Consider the following 21588-nt stretch of genomic DNA (forward strand, 5'->3'; position numbering starts at 1 on the left):
GGTGACTTAATTTACAATATTGAGTGTGATGAATTGGTAATCTGGTGGTGCTGTAATTATGGCAGACAGTGAAAACTGAACTAATGAGGAATGGAGCTCGTGTACTGAGAGGGAGCCGTGCTGGGCACTGTATAGAAGAGTGAGTCCCAGGATACTTGGGTGGCTCAGCGGTTAAGTGTGTCTGCCTTTGGCTCAGGGCGTGATCCTGGGGTCCCGGGATTGAGTCTCATACGTCAGGCTCCCTGCTTCTCTCTCTGCCTTAGGTCTCTGCCTCTCTCTGTCATGAATAAAATAAAATCAAACATTTAAAAAAAAAAAAAAAGGTAAGTCCCTCAGGCAGGGGCATGAAAGATCATGGAATCTTTTTTAATAAAGACACCTGCTTTTGAGCCAATAAGTGTAGCTAGCTGCTAATATGAGCATGTACAGCATGTTTACCAAGTGAATTCTTAAAAAAAAAAAACAAGTAATAGTGCATGTAGTGCGTGTAAAGATTTTATTTATTCATGAGAGACAGATTGAAAGAGACAGGCAGAGGGAGAAGCAGGCTCCCTGTGGGGAGCCCGATGTGGAACTCTATCCCGGGACCAGGATCACACCCTGAGCCGAAGGCAGATGCTCAATCGCTGAGCCACTCTGGCGTCTCATGCACTACTATTCTTAAAAGCACTCTTGTGAGATTGGGTATATATTTCTATCTTACAGTAGAGAAAACAAGCTTTGAGAAGCTTAGTGATTTGCCCAAAAGTATATAGTAAGTGATGGTGAAGCTGGAATTTGAATTCACACTTACTGGCTCTACAGTTCATGCCAAGGCTCTGTGTAAACTGCCTATAAAGTCCCCCCCCCAAAAAAGTGAAGTTCCAAAACAGGTATTTGGGCTTACCTTCAGGCTGGGGAGCGAGAGGTGGCATGACAGGTGTATCAAAGCACGTGGTAGTAAGCCAAAACATAAAGGTGCTTTTGATACACTTTGGGCAGCTAAAAAAACCTAAGAGTCATTATTTACAAGAAAAAGTCTTGAGGCTGAGCTTAAAATTCCAAATCAGAATATTTTCCTTCTAAGAATCTTGGACTGCCTGGAAGTGTCAAACGTATTCTAGCAATCCTTTGATGGTTTTTATGAGCTTGTTCATATTTCCATTCTAGGTTCTCTTGGAATTGGTAAATGGATTTAATCAAAACCTTTTAATTATCACGGGTTTTTATAAAACCTGTGAAATTAACCTTCTGAACCCTGTATTGCATTTCTGTGCCAATTAGGAAGGCATCAACATTTTTGCAACAGTTTCTAAGAAATGTGTTTGATATAATGCCAAATGATGCTAAAGAAGAAATTTCCAACAAATTAGGTAGGTTTTAAGTAACACATACTGCTAGTAAGTGGCAAAGCGAAATCTAGAACTCTAGGCTTTGAGTTTGTGCTATTATTAGCTTTTACTTTAAATTAGCTTTTATTTCTCTTGTTAATCCTTTATGCTGAAAAAAATTCAACAGATAGGAATTGTGTTTTTCCTTTACTAATATGAATAATAACTTTTTAAAAGAATTTTTTTTCTCTTGCCATTTCAACTTAGCCTTTGTCTTATCTCAGAGACTACAGTCTCACGGTGATATCAGAATCATGGTAATGTAAGTCATTCCTCTTTCCTCTCCCCTTTTATGACAGCTAGATAATCCATAACTGGGCAAAAGTGCCTCTGCAGGTTACCCCAAGGGACACACCAATGCATCTGTGCGCCCAAAAATATATAGACCCTTAGTATGGGCTACAGATCCAAGAAATTTGGTGAACCTGTTCCATCCTCTGTGATGGGGGATAAAGAGCCTGGGTGTATCACTGGGAGATACAAACAGAATTTGTGGAAGGCCAGCCTGCCATCTGAATGGAGCAGGGATGGGTAGAGACAGGTTTAGATGCAGAGGAGAGGGAGGAACTCAGCCAGGGCAGCCCCACCACTGCAGGGTGACACTGCAGTGGACTGGACTTTGAGGAGATAGAAAGTAAAAATAGTGAGTGAGAATGCCTAGCTACCACAGTTCTGCAATACAATCCTGTGTCTCTCCCAGAAGGCACCCAGGTTTCTGAGGAAGGCCCTCTATGACTTGAGAGGAGGGAGAAAGGGAAGGAGCCAGATAAGGATATCAAAGGGCATTAACATTATCTGGTATGTTTGTCAGGACTTCAGCAGGAAGTCTCCCCACAAACCTCTGGGAATACCCCTCTCCAGGGTCCTCTTCCACCCAGGCTGTAGGCACCTTCAGTACTCTACCAAACCCATACCTCACCCAACTCTGCTGTTGGCGCCTTGTGTGCACTCCCAAGTGCATCACAAGAGCCAGCTCCAGCAGATCCAAAGGATGCCCAGATACTACGCCAAGCTCAGTGGGCAAGGGAGAAACCACAAAATTGAGCTTCCACAGTCTGGAAGAAGAAAGTTTTCTAATAGCCAGCCTGTTGAAATGTAAGAATCAAAGAGGAGATAATAATTAGTTAAGGCGCTTGCTACTTCAAAAGTGAAGGCAGAAATGCATACCTACAAACACTATCAAGGAAATACAGTATCACAATAAGAAAATGATATTTCTCCACCAGCAAATACAAAGGAACAGAATAGTATAACCTAATTGATAAAGAATTCACAATAGTTTTTATGAGGAAATTCAACAAGCTACAAAAAACCTCCATGAACTCAGTAATCAAATCAATGAACAGAACGAGTTCTTTACCAAAGAGATGAAAATTATTTTTTAAAAAAACCAATAAATTCTAGAGCTCAAGAATTTAATGAATGAATGGAAGAGTGCACTAAGGGAGCATCAGACCAGATGAGGCAGACCAGATGGAAGAAAGAGTAAATGACTTGAACAGGAACATAGAAATAATTCAAGAGGAGAGAGAACTAGGATCTAAAAGGAGTGAAGAAATGCTACAAGAGCTATTGGATTCAATCAGGAGGGCAAATGTCAGAAAAACTGGTGTACCAGAAGGAGAAGAGAGGGAAAAGAAGGCAGAGATTATTTAAGGAAAAAACAGCTGAGAATTTTCCAAACCCAGGAAAGGGCTTGGACATACACGTATGCAAAGCCACCACCACCCTATCATTTCAGTGCAAAAAGATCTTCCCCAAGACAGATAGTGAAACTCAAAAATCAATGATAAAGAATATTAAAGGCAGCCAGGGAAAAAAAGTAACCTACAAAGCAACCACATAGGCTATCAGCATATTTCTTAACAGAAACTCTACAAGCCAGGGCAGAGTAGAAGGACATATTCCAAGTGTTTAAAGACAAGAAATGCCAGCCAAGAATACTTTATCAGGCAAAATTATTCTTCAGATACAAAGGAGAAATAAAGGCTTTCTCGCCCAAAGGTTGAAAGATTTCACCACCACTACAACTGCCTTTTAAATTTTTTTTTTTTTTTTTTAATTTATGATAGTCATAGAGAAAGAGAGAGAGAGGCAGAGACACAGGCAGAGGGAGAAGCAGGCTCCATGCACCGGGAGCCTGATGTGGGATTAGATCCCGGGTCTCCAGGATCGCGCCCTGGGCCAAAGGCAGGCGCCAAACCGCTGTGCCACCCAGGGATCCCTACAACTGCCTTTTAATAAACGCTGGAACTGAATTCTTTAAGCTGAAATGAAAATATGCTAATCAGGGACATGAAAACATATGAAAATACATAGCATTCTGGTAGAGGGGAAAAATAGAATTCAAAAACTGTAACTCTACATTAGAATGGTGTGTTAACCACCTAACTACAGAATACAAGTTAAAGGAAAAAAGTATAAAGTAAAACTAATATGATTTGCTAATGAATACACAGCACAAAAAGGAGTACATTGTGACACCAAAAATATAAAAGGGGAGGAGTAAAAGTGTGGAGCCTTACAGGCAGATGAAGGTAAGTTGCTATCAGCATAAAATGAACTGTTTTATCTATGATATGTTGTATGTAAGCCTTGTGGTAACCACAAAGCAAAAGTTGAGAGTAGATTTATGAAACAAACAAACAAAAAAAAAAAAAAAAAAAAAAAAAAGAAGGAGGAGGAAACGAGCCTCCTCTTTCCACTATGGAAAACCAGCAATTCACAGAGAAACAGAACCAAAAGGAAAAAGAAACAAATCAAGAGGCACAATGCTTGGATAGATAAAACAAGCCTCAAAAATATGCTGCCTAAAGGAGGGCATCTCAATCCTAAAGAGACACAGGTTCAAACTGAAGGGATGGAAAAAGATATTCTAGGCAAGTGGAAACCAAAAGAAAGCAGATAGCCATATTTATTTCAGACAGCTAAACTGTAAGCCAAAAAATGGTAATGAGACAAAATCATTATGTAATGATAAAGGGGTCAAGAAGGGGTCTTCTTCATCAAGAAGATAAAACAATTATAAGTATATATGCACTCAACATTTGAGCACCTAAATGTATTAAGCAAATATTAGCAGATCTGAAGGGAGAAATAGATAATACCATAATAATGGGGTACTTCAATAGATGGGGACTATCAGCCATTGGTAGGTCATCCAGACAAAAAGAAATTAACAGGGAAATGTTGGAATTTGACCATACTTTAGACCAAATTGACTTAACAGATATATGGAACTTTCCATCCAACAGCAGCAGAATATACATTCTTCTCAAGTATGCATGGTACATTCTCCAGGAGGGATCATATGATAGGACACAAAACAAGTCTTAGCAAATTTAAGAAGGTGCAAATCATACCAACTATCTTTTGGGACCATAATAGTATGGAATGAGAGATAAACAGGAACAAAGCTAGAAAATCAAACATGGAAACCCAACAAGACACTTCTGAACAACAAGTGGGTCAAAGATAAAATCAAGAGAGATAAAGATCAAAAGATAAAGCTTTTATATCAAAAGACATAAAATTGAAAGAGAAGATTTTAGGTGATTCAGTTGGCTAAGCATTTGCCTTCAGTTCAGGTCACGATCCCAGGATTCTGGGATAGAGCCCCTCATTGGGTTTCCTGCGTGGTGGGGAACCTGCTTCTTCCTCTGCCTCAGCTGCTCCCCCTACTTGTACTTTCTCATTCTGTCAAATAAAACCTTTAATTAAAAAAAAAAAATCAGAAGAAGTACATTACTTTAAAACAAATGAAAACGGAAACACAACATATCAAATTCTATGGAATGGTGCTTAGAGAAGTTTAAAGCAATGAATATTTAAAGAAATTAGATCTCCAATAAGCAGCCTAACTTTAAGCCTTAAGCAACTAGAAAAAGAACATATTAAGCCCAAAGTTAATAGAAGGAAAAGAATACGGAAGTTCCACAAAAAATTAAAAATACAATTATCATATGACCTAGTAACTCCATTACTGGGTATTTACCAATAAAATAAAAACACAATTTTGAAAAATATGTGCACCCCTGTGTTTATTACAGCATTATTTACAATAGCCATGATATGCAAGCAACCCACGTGTTCACTATAGATGAATGGATAAAGAAGGTTGGGGTGTGTTTGTGTGTGTGTGTGTGTATGTGTGTGTGTGTGTGTGTGTGTGTGTTTGTGTAATGGAATATCAATAACCCATAAAAAAGAATGAAATCTTGCCATTTGCAACAAATGGAGGAACCTAGAGGGTATGTTAAATGGAATAAATCAGAGAAAGACAAACACCATATGACTTTACTCACATGTGGAATTTTAGAAACAAATGAACAAAGAAAAAAGACAAAACAAAACAACCAAAAACCTGCTCCAGACTCTTAAATATAGAGAACAAACTGGTTGTTACTAGAGAGGAGATAGGTGGGGGCATAGGTAAAATAGATAAAGGAGATTAAGAGTATACTTATTTTCATAAGCACTGAGAAATGTGTAGAATTGTTAAATAACTGTTGCACACTAAAACTAATATAACAATTATGCTAAAATTTAAATAAAACATGAACAAGTGGGATTAATCTTGGAGATGAAAAGATGGGTCAACATATGGAAATCAATAAAAGACTGCATTACATTAATATAATGAAAGATGAAAATTATGTGGTTATGAAAACAGATGCAGAGAAAGCACTGGACAAAATACAATATCCCCATGATAAAAACTCTCAATAGGTTAAGTATAGAAGGAACATACCTCAACATAATAAGGCCATAAATGAAAAGCCCACAGCTAACATTATATTCAACAGTGAAAAATTGAGAACTTCTCTAAGATCAGAAATAATACAAATATGCCCACTCTCCCCACACTTATTCAATATAATTCTGAAGTCCTAGCTGGAGCAATTAGGCAAAACAAAGTCCTCCAGGGATCTCTGGGTGGCGCAGCGGTTTGGCGCCTGCCTTTGGCCCAGGGCACGATCCTGGAGACCCGGGATCGAATCCCACGTCGGGCTCCCGGTGCATGGAGCCTGCTTCTCCCTCTGCCTGTGTCTCTGCCTCTCTCTCTATCTCTCTGTGACTATCATAAATAAATAAAAATTAAAAAAAAAAAAACAAAAAAAACAAAGTCCTCCAGATTAGAAAGAAGGTAAGTAGTACCTGGCTGGCTCATTCAAAGAACATGCAACACTTGATCATATAGGGTCATGGGTTTGAACTCCATGTTGGGTGCAGAGATTACTTAAATAAATTTGTTTTAAAAAGGAAAGGAAGAAGTAAAATGGTCATTATTTTCAGATAACATAATTATATATAGAAAATCCAAAAGACTTGGGGCACCTGGGTGGCTCAGTGGTTGAGCGTCTGACTTTGGCTCACATTGTGATTCCAGGGTCCTGGGATTGAGTCCCACATTGGGCTCCCTGAATGGAAACTGCTTCTCCCATCGCCTATGTCTCTCTCTCTCTCTCTCTCTGTCTCTCGGTCTCTCATGAATAATCTTTTTTTTTTTTTTTTTTAAAGAAGAAAAATCCAAAAAACTCAACCAAAAAATAGGTGGAAGTAATTGATGAATTCAGTAAAATTGCAGATACAAAGTCAACCTACAGAAATAAATTGCATTTCTATATGCTAACAATGAAATATTTGAAAAAGAAAACTGTCCCATTAACAATAGAATAAAAACCAATAAAATATCTAGTAATAAATTTAATCCAGGAATGAAAGATTTGTATAATTACAAGACTTCCTAAAAGAAAAAGACACAAATACACATCCTGTGTTTATGGATCAAAAGAATTAATATTGCTAAAACGTCCATATTACCCAAAGCTATCTATAGATTCAATTCAAACCCTATCAAAATTCCAAAGGCATTTTTCACTGAAATAGAACAATGCTAAAATTTGTATAAAACTGCAAAAAACCCTAAATAGCCAAAGTAGCCTCGAGAAGAAGAAATCTGGAGTGAACATTTCCTGATTTTGAACTATACCACAAACCTATCATAATCAAATAGTATCAGTATAAAATTAGACCATGGAACAAAATAGTGAGCCTAGAATTAACCCCTGCATATACAGTCAAATGATATTTGATAAGGGAGCCAAGTGGGTTATTGAACACTCAATAGAGAAAGGACAGTCTCTTCAATAAATGGTGCTGGGAAAACTGGATAATACATGCAGAAAAATGAAACTGGACCTATCTTACACCACTCACAAAAATTAACTTGAAATGGTTCAAATTAAACATGTCTATTTTTTTAAAGATTTTATTTATTCATGAGAGACACACACACACAGAGTTAGAGATACAGGCAGAGGGAGAAGCAGGCTCCCTGCAAAGAGCCTGATCTGGGAACTCGATCCCAGATTTAAGGATCATGCCCTGAGCCAAAGGCAGAGGCTCAACTGCCGAGCCACCCAGGCATCCCAAACATTAGTCTTAATAACAAACTTCTTAGAAGAAAACAAGGAAGAACTCTTCAACACTGTTTTTGGCAATGATTTTTTGATAGGATCAATAGCAAAAATCAACAAACAGGACTACATGAATCTTAAAATCTTCTGCACAGCAAAAGACACAATCAAAATGAAAAGCCAACCTACAAAATGGGAGAAAGTATTTGCAAACCACATGTTAGATAAGGGGTTAATATCCAAACTACATAAGGAATTCATAACAACAAAACAAGCAATCCAATTAAAAATGAGCAGAGGAACTAAACATATTTTCCCAAAGAAGATATCTAGATGGCCAACAGGTCCACGAAAAGTTGCTCAACATTACTAATTATCAGGGAAATGCAAATACAAACCACAATGAGATCATCACCTCACACTTTATACTGTTTTCAAGAAGACAGGATATAATAAATGTTGGTGAGGAGATGGAGAAAAGGGAACGATTGTGCACTGGTGGTGGGAATGAAATTACTTCAGCTACTATGGAAAACAAAATGGAGTTTCCTCAAAAAATTAAAAATAGATCTATCTGGTTCAGCATTTCCACTTCTGGGTATATACCCAAAGGAAGTGAAAATTTGGTATCAAAAAGATATATGCAGTTCATGTTTATTGCAGTATTATTCACAATAGCCAAGATATGGAAACAACCTAAATACCCATCAACAGATAAATGGATAAAGGTGCTCTGTGTGTGTGTATATGTTTATGTACACACACACAAACTGGAATATTATTTAGCTTTGAGCAAGGACATTTTGCCATATGTGACAACATATATGAACCTTGAGGACATTAAGTGAGAAAAGTCAGACAGGGAAAGACAAATACTAGATGATAATAACTTATATGTGGAATCTACAAAAGAGAAACTCATGGGGTTCCAGTTCAAGATGGTGACATAGGAAGATCCTAAACTCTTCTCCTCCCATGACATACCAAATCTACAGCTACATATGGATCATTTTCCTCTGGAAAAAACCCCACAAAACTGTCTGAGTGAGTCCTACACATCAGTAAATGAAGAAAGTAACCTACATCAAAACAGGTTAGGATGCTGAAACACAATATTACCACAAACCCCACCCCTGCTGCAAAGACCCTGAATCAGGAGGGAACTTAAATTCAGAGTTTCTCTCTGAGGAGTGAAATTTGAACCTCACATCTAGCATCCCAACTTTCAAGACCTGTACCTGAGAGATAAGCCCCCCAAAACATCTAGCTGTGAAAACCAACAGGGTTTGTGTCCGTAGCAAAGTGAGAAAGGATTCCTAAAGTGCTCACACAGGACTTATCTGTCCCAGGGATGCAGCAGGTGAGAAGTATCCAGATATCCTGTAAATGAGGCTTATCTGCTTACCTTAAAGCATTGGCCTAAGAAGTAGGATCTAATTTAACACATATCTGGGATCTTGCTGGGGTACTCTTCAGGGATGGGGGCTGATGAATGCTATCTTTGCATTCTCCCTCTGCCTTGCTTCAGTTTGCTGGTGTCTCCAGAAAAAAAAAAAAAAAGTTATACCTTTCTTAATGCTCTGATTTTTGTGGCTGCTATCAGGGGACACCTTCAGATTGCCTGGCTTTGTTGGCTGGCAAGGCTTATGTTCCTGGGTCCTACAAGACTGTGAATAATGGAGAACGTGTTCTTAACAGACTATCATCCAAGGGCACAACAAGAGACAGCAGACTGAAGAACCTAGTCATACTGTGAAAGATCTAAATGAAATAGAGATAAGTAATATGCCTGATAGAGAATTTAAAGTAGTGACCATAAAGATACTCACTGAACTTGAGAAAAGAGGGGAGGACCTCAGTGAGACCCTTAAGAGATAAAAAATAACATATCAGAGATGAAAAACTCAATAAATGAAATTTAAAATACAATAGATGGAATAAATAGATGGCTACAGAAAGCAGAGGAATGTATCAGTGACCTGGATGATAGATAAATGGAAAGCAATCAAGCTGAGCTGGTGGAAGAAAATAATATATAATGAGAATAGACTTAGAAAACTCAGTGACACCATCAAGCATAACAATATTTGCATAATAGGGATCCCGGAAAGAGAAGATGGAGAAAGGTGCCTAGGTGGCTCAGTCAGTTAAACATCTACCTTCAGCTCAAGTCATGACTCCAGGGTCCTGGGATCAAGCCCTGCATCAGTATTCTTGTTCAATGGGGTGACTGCTTCTCCTTTTCCTCCTGCCTGCTGCTCCCCCTGGTTGTGCGTGCATGCTCTTGCTCTCTCTCAAATAAATAAATAAAATCTGTAATAAAAAAAGAATTTAAAAAACCCAAAGGTTACAACAAGGGACAAGGAAGGACACTATAAAGAAGATATAACAATTATAAATAGTTATGTACCCAACATGGTAGTACACAAATACATAGAGCATAACAAACATAAAGGGAATAACCTAATGTAATACAATAATAGTAGGAGGCTTTAACATCCCACTTATATCAGTGGATAGATCATCCAAACAGAAAATCAATAAGGAAACAGAGGCTTTGAATGACACATTGGAACAGATGAATCCAACAGATATATTCAGAACATTCCATCCTAAGATAGCAGAATACACATTGTTTTCAAGTGCACATGGAAATTCTCTACCATAGATCATATTATAGACCACAAAACAAATCTCAAAAAATTAAAAAAAAGATTGAGGTTATACCATGCACTTTTCCTGACCAGAATGCCATGAAACTAGAAATCAACCAAAAGAAAAAACCTGAAAAGCACACAAACACATGAAGGTTAAAGGACATGCTACTAAACAGTGAATGGGTCAACTAAGAAATCAAGATGAAATAAAAAGATACAGGTAGACAAATGAAAATGAAACCACAACTGTCCAAAATCTTTGGGATATAGCAAAGCTATTTTGTGTGGGACATTTATAGCAATAGAGGCCTAACTCAAGAAGAAAAATTTCAAATAAACAACCTAACCTTAAATCTAAGGAACTAGCAAAAGAACAATAAAACCCAAAACCAGTAGAAGGAAGGAAGTCAAAGATTAGGGCAGAAATAAACAAAATAGAAACTAAAAAAATAATAGATCAATGAAACCAAGAGCTTGTTCTCTGAAAAGATCAACAAGTCAATATACTTTTATCCAGACTCACTAAAGAACAGAAAGAGAGAATAAAATAAAAAAATAAAATAAAAATAAAATCAGAAACAAAAGGGGAGAAATAACAACTAATATCAGAGCTACAAAAGATTGTAAGAGAATATGAAAAAGAATTAAGAAAAATTATATGCCAACAAATTGTAACCTAAAAAATATATAAATTCCTGGAAACATAGAATCTCCCAAACTGAACTAGGAAGAAATAGAAAATTTGAACAGACTGATTCGACTTCATTGCTGGTAATCAGTAAAAAACAAAACAAAAAAAACTTTCAGGAAACAAAAATTCAGAGCCATATGGCTTCACAAGTGAATTCTACCATTTAAAGGAGAGTTAATACCCATTCCTCCCAACCTATAAAAAAAAGAGGAAGGAAAACTTCCTGATTCATTCTATGAAGGTAGCATTACCCGGATGCCAAAATTAGATAAAGTCACTACAAAACAAAAACAAAAACAAAAAACAAAACTACAGGCCAATACCTTTGGGAAACATAGATGCAAAAATCCTCAATAAAATATTAGCAAACCAAATTCAAAGATACGTTAAAAAGATCACTAACCATGATCAAGTGGGATTTACCCCTGGGATGCAAGAATGATTGACTTGTGAATATTAAACCAATGTGATAGATCACAACAATTAGAGAAAGTCTAGGAACCATATGATCAGTGTAATAGATGCAGAAGAAGTATTTGGCAAAGTATAACATCCATTCATGATAAAAACCCTCAACAAACTAGGATTAGAGTAAACATACTTCCACATAATAAGGGCCTTATATGAAAAGCTCATACCATACTCAAAGGTGAAAAACTGAGAGCATTATCTGCTAAGGTCAGGAACCTTATCTGCTAAGTCAGGGTGTCCACTCTTACTGCTATTATTTAATATAGTACCAGAAGTCCTAGCCTCAGCAATCAGGCAAGAGGAAGGAATAAAAGGTATCCACTTTGGTAAAGAAGTAAAACTTTCGCTATTTACAGATAACATGATACTATGTATAGTAAATCCTAAAGACTCCACCAGAAATCTACTAGAACTGATAAATGAATTTGATAGGGTTACAGGATACAAAAATCAACATACAGAAATATGTTGCAGTTTTATATACTAAAATGAAGCAACAGAAAGAGAAATTAAGAAAGCAATTCTATTTACAATTTACCAAAAATAATAAAATACCTAGGAATAAACTTAACCAAGGATGAAAGACCTGTACTCTGAAAAGTACAAAGCACTGATGAAAGATATTGAAGATGACATAAACAAGTGGAAGGATAGTCTATGCTTATGGATTGGAAGAACAAATACTGTTAAAATACTCATACTATCTGAAACAATCTATAGATTTAACACAATCCCTATCAAAATACCAGTGACATTTTTCATAGAACTAGAACAAACAGTCGTAAAATCTGTATGGAACACAGAAGACACCAGATAGCCAAAGCAATATTTAAAAAGAAAAAAAAACCCTAGAAGTATCACAATTCTAGACTTCAAGTTATACTACAAAGCTGTAGTAATGAAAGATGGAGATGGAGAGGATGAGGCAGACCCATTCCAAGGAGGTGGAAAGTCGGGATGAGGAGGTGGAGGAGGCTCGGCAGTCATGTCAGAAGAAGTTGAAACAAATGGAAGTGCAGCTTGAGGAGGAGTACGAGGATAAGCAGAAGGTGCTGCGAGAGAAGCGGGAACTGGAAAGCAAACTCACCACGCTGAGTGAACAGGTGAGCCAGCGGGACCTGGAGTCTGAGAAGCGGCTCCGGAAAGACCTGAAGCGTACCAAGGCCCTGCTGGCAGACGCCCAGATCATGCTGGATCACCTGAAGAACAATGCACCCAGCAAGAGGGAGATCGCCCAGCTGAAGAACCAGCTGGAGGAGTCAGAGTTCACCTGTGCAGCAGCCGTGAAAGCACGGAAAGCAATGGAGGTGGAGATGGAAGACCTGCACCTGCAGATTGATGACATTGCCAAAGCCAAGACAGCGCTGGAGGAGCAGCTGAGCCGTCTTCAGCGTGAGAAGAATGAGATCCAAAGCCGGCTGGAAGAGGATCAGGAGGACATGAATGAGCTGATGAAGAAGCACAAGGCAGCTGTGGCTCAGGCCTCGCGGGACTTAGCGCAGATGAATGATCTCCAGGCTCAGCTAGAAGCCAATAAGGAGAAGCAAGAGCTGCAGGAGAAGCTCCAAGCCCTCCAGAGCCAAGTGGAGTTCCTGGAGCAGTCCATGGTGGACAAGTCCCTGGTGAGCAGGCAGGAAGCTAAGATCCGGGAGCTGGAGACCCGCCTGGAGTTCGAAAGGACCCAAGTGAAGAGGCTGGAGAGCCTGGCCAGCCGGCTCAAGGAAAACATGGAGAAGCTGACGGAGGAGCGGGATCAGCGCACTGCAGCTGAGAACCGGGAGAAGGAGCAGAACAAGAGGCTACAGCGGCAGCTTCGGGACACCAAGGAGGAGATGGGCGAGCTTGCCAGGAAGGAGGCTGAGGCAAGCCGCAAGAAGCATGAACTGGAGATGGATCTGGAAAGCCTGGAGGCTGCTAACCAGAGCCTACAGGCCGATCTAAAACTGGCATTCAAGCGCATTGGGGACCTGCAGGCTGCCATCGAGGATGAAATGGAGAGCGATGAGAATGAGGACCTCATCACCAGTTTGCAGGACATGGTGACAAAGTATCAGAAAAGAAAGAATAAACCCGAGGGGGACTCGGATGTGGACTCAGAGCTGGAGGACCGCGTCGACGGAGTCAAGTCATGGTTGTCAAAAAACAAGGGGCCTTCCAAGGCAGCTTCCGATGATGGCAGCTTGAAGAGTTCCAGCCCTACCAGCTACTGGAAGTCCCTTGCCCCTGACCGGTCAGATGATGAGCACGACCCTCTGGACAACACCTCCAGGCTGCGATACTCCCATAACTATCTGAGTGACAGCGACACAGAGGCCAAACCAACAGAGACCAACGCATAGCCCAGGGGAGTGGTCTGTACCCCTTGCACCCAATGGCTACTGCAGCCACGGCGCCTCTCCCAGGAAACGGCGGGGCACAGGTCTCCCCCACCTGACTGCTGATCTGCATGGGAAACACCCAGCCCCGTTGGGTCAGGGGGCTTTTCAAGCTGTGGGTGTCTGATGTCTCCACATGGAAGAGGTGGGGGAGGGGGGGAGGAGAGGAGTTTTCGAAAAGAGAACTTTTTGCTCCTTCTGCCTCCAGAATGCCACACTCTTGGCTTCTACCTTGGGCCACTGTGGGCAGTGGCAGGTGGCTTGGCACTGCATGGAGCCAGCAAGCTGACCTCCATCTCAGGCCCCTGCTCAGGGACAATGGACAGATGGCCTGATGGGACACTCTAGGTTGCTGGGTCCATGGGGAAGAGTCAGGGGATGGGGCAGGAACAGCAATTCTCTACCACCACCACCCCCCCACCCCCTGGGTTGAGGGCTTTCTCTTCTCAGTGCCTGCTGTCTTTTTCCTTTTAATTTAAATAGCCAACCTCTCCATCACAGCTGCATCCCTGAAAGAGTGGGAGGGGGCTGTGGTGGCAGCTGGGGTTTACGGGAATGACTAGGGGAATCTCATCTCCATCTTCACTCCTCAGAGAGCAGTCCTTTCTCTGTGCAGCTGGAGAGACCAGTAAATGGAGCTGGGTCCAGATTCTTAAGTCAGCACGAGGTGGGGCTCTCAGGTGTTTCTGGATTTGGGTTGAGCATGCCTACACAGACAGGGGTGCATATGTACTATCCAGCAGTTCCAGCCCCCACCCCCCATCGTCTCATCAGTGTGTTACGTGCAATGATTTATTTAAGACTAAACCTATTCCACCTATACCGATTCAGGGCTTAAAAAAAAAACAAAAAAACAAAAACGCAGTAATGAAAAACGTAGTAATGAAAACAGTATGGTTTTGGCACAAAAATAAGCATATATATCAATGAAATAGAATGGAAATCCCAGAAATAAAGCCATGTTTATATGGACAACTAATCCTTGACAAAGGAGGAAAGACCATGCAATGGGAAAAAGATAGCTTTCCCAAAAAATAGTATTGTGAGAACTAGATGGCTACATGCAAAAGAATGAAACCAGATCCCTTTCTTACATCATATACACAGGTAAACTCAAAATGGATTAAAGATCTAAATGTGAGACCTGAAGCCATAAAAATCCTAGAAGAAAGCACAGGCAGTAATTTCTCTGACATCAGCTGTAGCAAATTTTTCTAGATAGGTTTCTTGAAGCAAGGGGGAAAAAATAAACTATTGGGACTACATCAAAATAAAAAGTTTCTGCTTGTCAAAGCAAACAGTCAACAAAACTAAAAGGTAACCTACAGAATGGGAGAATATATTTGCAAATGACATATCCAATAAAGGGTCACTATCCAAAATATATAAAGAATTGATATAATACCTAAAAAACAAATAATCCAACTTAGAAATGGGCAGAAGACAGAAACAGACATTTCTTCAAAGACAGTCAGATGGCCAACAGACACATGAAAAGATGTTCAACATCATACTGATCATCAGGGAAATGCAAATCAAAAAGACAATGGGATAACACCTCACACCTGTCAGAATGGCTAAAATCAACAACAAACAAGAAGTTTTGAGAGGATGTGGGGAATTGGTAACCCACTTTCCCTGGTGGTGGGAATACAAACTGGTGCAGCCACTCTAGGAAACAGTATGGAGGTTACTCAAAAAGTTAAAATGGAACTACTCTAAAATCTAATAATTGCACTATTGGGTATTTACCCCAAAATACAAAAACACTAATTCGAGGGGATGCATGTACCTCTGTGTTCAATACAGCATTATCAATAATAGCCAAACTATGGAAGCAGCCCCAACATTCACTGATAGATGAATGGATAAAGAAGATGTAGTATATATGATATGGAATATTATTCAGCCACAAAAAAGAATGAAATCCTGCCATTTGCAACAATATGTCTGGAGCTAGAAAGTATAATGCTAAGCAAAGTAAGTCAGTCAGAGAAAGGCAAATACCATATGATTTCACTCATATGAGGAACTTAAGAAAGAAAGCAAACTAGCAAGGAAAAAAAAAAGAGACAAACCAAGAAACAGACTCATAACTATAGAGAACAAACTGATGGCTACCAGAGGGGAGGTGGGTGGGAGGATGAGTGAAATTTGTGATGGGAAGTAAAGAGTATATTTATCATGATGAGCACAGAGTAATGTATAGAATTGTTGAAACACTAATATACATCTGAAACCAATATAATATTGTATGTAAACTATACTGGAATTAAAAAAAAAAAACATAATAAAAAGAGAAGAAAATACCTAGGAGTAAATTTTACCAAGGAGGTTAAAGATATGTACACTAAAAACTATAAGATACTGATGAAAGAAAATGAAGAAACAAATAAATGGAAAGATATTCTGTACTCATGTATTGGGAGAATCTAGGTCATTAAAATATTTATACTACTCCAAGCCATCTATAAATTTAAACCAATCCCTATATCACAATTCCAGTGGCAGTTTTCACAGCAATAGAATAAATATTCCTAAAATTTGTATGGAACCATAAGTAACCCCAAATGACCAAGGCAGTCTTGAGAAAGAACAAAGCCAGAGGCATCACACTCTGATTTCAAACCTCAGTTGATCCTGAACAGCATGGAGGACAGGGACTTGGAGCCACCCTTGCTGTAAAAATCTGTATATAACTGTGACTCCCCCAAAACATAATTACTAATAGCTAACTATTGACTGGAAATCTATTAACATAAACATTTGATTAACACATATTTTTATGTTATGTGTATTATAAACTCTATTCTTACAATAAAGCTAGGGAAAAGAAAATCTTAAGAAAATCATAAAGAAAATATTTTTATAATAGTCTTCTGTATTTATTTTTAAAAATCTACATTTAAGTGGACCCATGCAGTTCAATCCTATGTGGTTTAAAAGTCAGCTGTATATTACAAAGCTCTAGAATAAAAATAGTATGGTTTTGTCATAAAAATGACTCCTAGATAAATGAATCAGAACAGAAATAAACCCAGGCAAACATGGTCAATCAATTAATGACAAAGGAATTAAGAATATATAGTGGAAAAAGGATAGTCTCTTTAAGGAGTGGTGTGGTAACTGGACAGCCAGATGCAAAAGAATGAAAGTGCACCCCTGGCTTACATCATAAACTAAAATAAATTCAAAATAGATTAAAGATTTTAATGCAAGACCTGAAACCATAAAACTCTTAGAAGAAAACATAGGCAGTAAGCGTCTGGACATCAGTCTTGGCAATTATTTTTTGGATTTGACACCACCACCAAAGGCAACAAAAGTGAAAATGAACAACTGGGACTACATCAAATTAAAAAGCTTTCAGCAAAGGAAACCATCAATGGAATGAAAAGGCAACCTATGAAATGGGAGAAAATATTTGCAAACCACATATCTGACAAGGGGTTAATATCTAAAATATATAAAGAACTCAATGGCAAAGCAAAAAACAAGTGCCTCCCCCACCCCCAACTAATCAAATTCAAAAATGGGCAGAGAATCTGAATAGCCATTTTCCTGAAGAAGGCATACTGATGGCCAACAGGTACACGAAAAGATGCTCAACACCAATAACTATCAGGGAAATGCAAATCAAAACCAGTGAGATTTTCACCTAACAACTGTTTGAATGGCTATTATTAAAAGAAAAACAAGCAAACGGTGGTGAGAATGCAGAGAAAATGGAACCTTTGTACACTGTTGGTTGGGGTTTAAATTGGTGTAACCACTATGGAAAACAGCTTGGAGTTTCCTCAAAAAACTAAAAATAGGGCAGCCCGGGTGGTTCAGCGGTTTAGCACCGTCTTCCGCCCAGGGCGTGATCCTGGAGACCTGGGTTTGAGTCCCACGTCGGGCTCCCTGCATGGAGCCTGCTTCTCTCCCTCTTGCCTGTGCCTCTGCCTCTCTCTGTCTCTCATGAAGAAATAAAAATTCAAAAACAAAACAAAACAAAAAACAAACTAAAAATAGACCTACCATGTAATCCAGCACAACTATTTCTGGGGATAAGGTAATGAAATATCTCAGAGATATTTGCACCTCCATGTTTTTGCGGCATTATTTACAATAGCCAAGATATGGAAACAACCTAGATGTTTATCAGTGGATGAAGGGATAAAGGAATGTGATCTCTCTCTCACACACACACACACACGTATACACTATAATATTCAGTCATAAAAAATGATATCCTGCCACTTTTGCCAACATGGATGGACCTTGAGTGCATTATGTCAAGTGAAATTAGTTTAAGCCTAATCCAAGCAAGGCCCTAACTCTCAATTCTATGAAAGCTGACAGAGGTGACGTAGCTGAAGAAAAGTTTGAAGCTAGCAGAGGTTGATTCATGAATTTTAAGGAAAGAAGCCATCTCCACAGAATAAAAGTGCAAGGTGAAGCAGCAAGTGCTGATGTAGAAATTACAGCAAATTCTCTAGAAGATGAAGATAAATAATAATCGTGGCTACACTAAACAAAAGATTTTCAATGTAGAAAAAAACCCAGCTTTCTATTGGAATATGATGCCATCTAGAACTTTCAAAGCTGGAGAGGAGAAGTCAATGTCTGGCTTCAAAGCTTCAAAGGACAGGCTGACACTCATGTTAGGGGCTAATGCTGCTGGTGACTTTAAGTTGAAGCCAATGTCGTTTACCATTACTGAAAATCCTAGGGTCCTTAAGAATTATGCTAAATCTACTCTGCCTGTGCTCTATAAATGCAACAACAAAGCATGGATGACAGCACACCTGCTGACAACATAGCTTACTGAATATTTCAAGCCCACTGTTGAGACTTCCTGCTCAGAAAAAAATTTTCTTTCAAAATATTACTGCTCAATGACAATACACTGTCACCCAAGAGTTCTGATGGTGATGCTCAACAAGATTAATGGTATTTTCAGTTAATACAACATACATCCTGCATCCCATGGATCGAAGAGTAATTTCAACTTTAATTATTTAAGAAACACATTCATAAGGCTATAGGTGCCATATGTAAGTGATTCCTCTGATGGATCTGGGTAAACTGAAAACCTTTCAGAAAGGACTCACCATTTTAGATGCCATTAAGAACCTTCATGATTCTTGGGAAAAGGTCAAAATATCAACATCAGCAGGAGGTTAGAAGTTGATTCCAACCTTCTCAGAGAGGACTTTGAGGAGTTGAAGATGTTACTGAAGGAAGTAACTGCAGATGTAGCAGAAACAGCAAGAGAACTAGAATAAGAACTGGAGCCAGAAGATGGTACTGGATTGCGGCAATGTCATGATGAACCTGAACAGATGACGAGCTGCTCTTCATAGATGAACAAAGAAAGTGGTTTCTGAAGATGGAATCTACTCCTCATGATGATGCTGTGAAGATTACTGAAATGAGAACAAAGGACTTAGAATATTATATAAACTTAGTTGGTAATGCAGCAGCACAGTTCAACAAGACTGACTCCAATTTTGAAAGAAGTTCTTCTATGGGTAAAATGCTATCAAACAGCATTACATGTTATAGAGAAATTGTTTGTGAAAGGAAGAGTTAAACAATGTGACAAATTGCACTGCTGTCTTATTTTAAGAAACTGCCATAACCCCAATCTTCTGCAACCACCACCCCAGTCAGTCAGCAGTCATCAACATCAAGGCAAGACCCTTCACCAGCAAAAATTGTAAGTTGTAGAATTACAACTCATTGAAAGCTCAGATGATGATTAGCATTTTTTAGCAATAAAGTATTTTTAAAGTATGCATATTATCTTTTAGATACAAGCTATTACATACTTCATAGACTACAGTATAAACATGCATCTTATATGCACTGGGAAAAAATTCCTTCGACTTACTTTATTACACTATTTACTTTATTCCAGGGCCATGATATCTCCAAGGTATGCCTGTATGTAAATATCCAGGTTCCTCCCCAAACATTTCATTTATTGATTATTTTAGATCTGTATGAATTCACAGTTTTTTACTTTATTCAAAGGGTTATAATCTGTTGCCACCATTATGAGTTGCCAGTGCTCACATTGTCCATGTGAGTAGCGGCAATCCCTTCAGGCTGGCTTCTATGTTCTTTTGACATGTTTCCGTTATTTTTTTTAGCCCTTTCTTGGTTTTGGGTCCAAGATGTTCTAGGCTTTTCTTATATTTTTCTTTCCCCAGCCCTTACAATCAGCCTTATCTCCAAAAAGTTTTCTCTTAGTGGAAAATAGTATTTATAAGCCAGTATCTGGGTGTCAGATATGCTCGTATATATTAAGAGGGTCATTGAACTCAAGTTCTCTCAACGAAAAGTGCTAAGGAGTATATGCACAAGACCTACTGAATTAGAGTCTGAATTTTAAACAAAATTCCCAGATGATTCACATGCACATTAAAGTTTGAGAAGTATTGCCCACCTACAGACTAAATAGCCTTAATGTCCATACCAGCTGTTGTAGCACCAGCCATCACACGTTTGCATCTAAGGCATCAGGAAGGAGATAAAAGGAGTATCTCCCTGTTGAGTCAGCGTCCTTTAATCCCAGAAGACTCAACAATTCTACCAACACTTCCCTCCTTAGAATTTAGTCATGTGGCTGTATGCAAAGGAAACAGGGAAATCTAATCTTCCAATTGGGCTCATTGCCACTTGGAGTCGAATTGGGGTTCTGTTTCTAAGGATGAAAGGGCATGATGGATAGAGGGTAGGTTATGGGATCCCCTTTGGCCTTGCTTGGTCATCCTTCTCTGTCCTCTTAGTGTACTGGAAAGTTGTTGGCAGAGCAGCCACACTGGGCATAGCTACCAATCACCCAGATGTAGGCAGCAAGGAGTCACCACGGTCAACCCAGTATTGAAGCACAAAGGTAAAATCTGCCTTTCAGAGAGACTCCATTACCATCATGCCCACCCATCACACCTTCTGCCTAGCCCCAGACTGTAATGAGGGCCAGAATTCAAGGAGCAACAAGGTAAGGCAGAAAGTATGGAAGGCACATACTTTGTGCCATACAGTGGCTCAGCTGGCCAACTCTAGAAACAGACCCCCAGCACCATCACTTCCCAGCTGTAGGGCTTTATGTCTCCTCCCAGGCCTCAATATCCTGCTGTTAAAATGGGGACGAGAACAGGACTACCTCATAGGTTGTTGTGAAGGAAATAAGCCATGCGAAGCTCCTGGAGCACCTGTGGAGCTTCCACAAATGGTAGTCATCATTACTGCCATGAGCAAAGATAATAGCCTCCTTGGAGACAGCCACCAACCCTGGTGGGGGGCTTGGGCCCAGAGTTCTGCCTCACGGGAAAGACAGAAACCACCAGCTTGGAAGTTGCTTCCTACTTTCAAGCTCAGCATTCCCATCTATTTAGAAAAGATTTCAGCCATCTCCCTTTACCATGTAATACCCATACAAGGTAATACACCTTGTCACTTTGTGACAAGTACCCAGGATTCTCCTGTTTGTTGTTTTATGATACAGCATCTTTTTCCTTGAGTTTGGTTTTCCCCTCTTGACTACTTGAACTACTTCCAACAGGTTTTTTAATAATACTGAAAAAAAAAAAAAAACCCCTCCATACTAGATAC

At 39.2% G+C, this 21588-nt stretch overlaps 1 pseudogene; it reads left to right on the forward strand.

Annotated features, from left to right (window-relative positions):
- Nucleotides 1-12517: 12517 nt before the first annotated feature.
- LOC112916967 (unconventional myosin-XVIIIa pseudogene) lies at nucleotides 12518-14813 on the forward strand (annotated as a pseudogene).
- Nucleotides 14814-21588: the final 6775 nt, after the last annotated feature.

This window comes from Vulpes vulpes, chromosome 13, assembly GCF_048418805.1.
Source record: "Vulpes vulpes isolate BD-2025 chromosome 13, VulVul3, whole genome shotgun sequence".
NCBI lineage: Eukaryota > Metazoa > Chordata > Mammalia > Carnivora > Canidae > Vulpes > Vulpes vulpes.